A 3,047-nucleotide genomic window follows, 5' to 3' on the forward strand; every position below is an offset into this window, starting at 1 on the left:
TTTTCTATCCATGTCAGTACCCTACCTCCAATACCATGTGCTCTAATTTTGTCCACTAATCTCCTATGTGGAACCTTGTCAAAGGCTTTCTGAAAGTCAAAGTACACCACATCCACCGGCTCTCCCCTGTCAATTTTCCTGGTTTCATCCTCAAAGAATTCCAGAAGATTAGTCAAGCATGATTTCCCCTTTGTAAATCCATGCTGACTCGGAACAATCCTGTTCCTATTACCTAAATGCTCCGCAATTTCGTCTTTTATAATTGACTCCAGCATCTTCCCCACCAGTGATGTCAGACTAACTGGTCAATAATTTCCCGTTTTCTCCCTCCCTCGTTTCTTAAAAAGGGGGACAACATTAGCTACCCTCCAATCCACAGGAACTGATCCTGAATCTATAGAACATTGGAAAATGATATCCAATGCGTCCACAATTTCAAGCGCCACCTCCTTAAGTACTCTGGGATGCAGACCATCAGGCTCTGGGGATTTATCAGCCTTCAGTCCCATCAGTCCACCCAACACAATTTCCTGCCTAATGTGGATTTCCTTCAGTTCCTCCGTCACCCTGGGACAGACATGTCCAAAGTCCGGCCCGGGGGCCAATCGCGGTCCGAGGTCAGATTTTATACGGCCCGCAGCTTCCGTCTTAAAAATTATTATTCATGGCCCGCCAGCACTGTCTAACAGAATGAAGGTAGGGGGAGGGGGAGAGGAGAGGAGAGGGCGACTACACCTCCCGGCGGTCAGCGCTGCCTGACCCCCCCCCCCCCCCCCCGAGCGGGAGAGGCGACGGCGACTACACTTCCCGGCGGCGGGTTTGAGGACGTACGGGGGGACGGGAGAGCAGCAGCTGAGCTCTCCTCACCCCGCACACTCATTGGCAGGCGCTCCCGTCAGTCGGGCGAGTGCCGCATCCCCCCCCCCCCCCCTCCCCCCAGCGGGAGAGGTGACGGCGACTACACCTTCCCGGGGAGCGTATTAGTTAAAGGTCCGGGGGGGTGGGGGAGCGTATTAGTTAAAGGTCCGTGGGGGGGGGGGAGAGCGTATTAGTTAAAGGTTCGGGGGGGGGGGGGGAGCGTATTAGTTAAAGGTCCGGGGGGGTGGTGTGGAACGTATTAGTTAAAGATCCGGGGGGGGGGGGAGCGTATTAGTTAAAGATCCGGGGGGGGGAGCGTATTAGTTAAAGGTCCGGTGGGGGGGGGGGGGAGCGTATTAGTTAAGGTCCGGTAGGGGGGGGAGCGTATTAGTTAAAGGTCGGGGGGGGAGCGTATTAGTTAAAGGTCCGGTGGGGGGGGGGGGGGGAGCGTATTAGTTAAAGGTCCGGTAGGGGGGGGAGCGTATTAGTTAAAGGTCCGGGGGGGAAGCGTATTAGTTAAAGGTCCGGCGGGGGCATATTAGTTAAAGGTCCGGGGGGGTGGAGCGTATAGTTAAAGGTCCGGGGGGGGGGGGGGGAGCGCATTAGTTAAAGGTCCGGGGGGGGGAGCGTATTAGTTAAAGGTTCGGGGGGGGGGGAGGCGCATTAGTTAAAGGTCCGGGGGGGGGGCGTATTAGTTAAAGGTTCGGGGGGGGGGGGGGGGGAGCGCATTAGTTAAAGGTTCGGGGGGGGGGGGTATTAGTTAAAGGTTCGGGGGGGTGGGGGCATTGGCCCTTGGGTATTTTCACATTATCAAATCTGGCCCTCTTTGAAAAAAGTTTGGACACCACTGCCCTAGGATCTCTGCCCACTAGAACATCTGGGAGATTGCTTGTACCTTCCTTAGTGAAGACAGATCCAAAGTACTGGTTCAACTCGTCTGCCATTTCCGTGTTTCCCATAATAAATTCTCCCTCTTCTGTCTTCAAGGGACCCACATTTCCCTTGACTATTTTTTTCCTCTTTACGTACCTAAAAAAGCTTTTACTATCCTCTTTTATATTATTAGCTAGTTTACCCTCGTACCTCATTTTCTCCACGTATTGCCTTCTTAGTCATCTTCTGTTGCTCTTTAAAAGAGTCCCAATCCTCTGGCTTCCCACTCTTCTTTGCTTTGTTGTACTTCTGCTCTTTTATTTTTATGCTGTCCTTGACTTCCCTTGTCAGCCACGGGTGTCTCTTACTCCCCTTGGAATCTTTCCTCCTCTTTGGGATAAATTGGATGGAGTTGAGCGGGGAGGTAAAGGGACAGGTGTTGCATCTCCTGCGGTTGCAGGGGAATGTGCCCGGGGATGGGGTGGTTTGGGCAGGAAGGGACGAAAGGGTCAGAGCCTCAGAATTAAAGGATGTTCCATTAGAAAGGAGATGAGGGGAAATGCTTTTAATCAGAAGGTGGTGAATTTGTGGAATTCATTGCCACAGAGGGCTGTGGAGGCCAAGTCAGTGGATATTTTTAAGGCAGAGATAGCTGGATTCTTGATTAGTATGGATGTCAGAGGTTATGGGGAGAAGACAGGAGAATGGGGTTAGGAGGGAGAGATAGATCAGCCATGATTGAATGGTGGAGTAGAATTGAAGGGCCGAATGGCCTAATTCTAATACTTTCATTGATGACATTATGACCTGATGACTGTCCAACTTCACCTGATAACCCAGCCCTACAGACCTGATGAAGTTGTTGTAATCCCTTCCAATCCAATTGACTAACAAACCCACCCTTCCCTTTGTCTCACCCTCCACTCAAAAAAGACAGGAGCAGGTCATCTGGCCCCTCGTGTCTACCCCCATTCACTGTGATCATGACGACCCCACCACTCACCTCGACCTCCTCTTCAACATCCTCAAATTACCGCTCACCTCAATATCAACCTGCTCCGATCTGCCTCCATATCTGAATAGCCCGCTTCATTCCTCCATCTCCACCGCAATTTCGCAATCCTCCTCACTCTCCGCACTCGTCCTCCCCATCCACCCTCCCCCACCTCACGAAATTCCCATCTCCATCCCCGGATAAAAACTCCGGGAGAGATGTCTGTTGTCCACCCGATGTGGTCGGGGTGAAACCCCGGGCAAGGTTTCAGTTGTCCGCCCGCCTGTGCCTGAGGCCGAGCGGCCTCTCCCCCGGTCCCGGG

Source organism: Rhinoraja longicauda, chromosome 19 (genome assembly GCF_053455715.1).
Source record: "Rhinoraja longicauda isolate Sanriku21f chromosome 19, sRhiLon1.1, whole genome shotgun sequence".
NCBI lineage: Eukaryota > Metazoa > Chordata > Chondrichthyes > Rajiformes > Arhynchobatidae > Rhinoraja > Rhinoraja longicauda.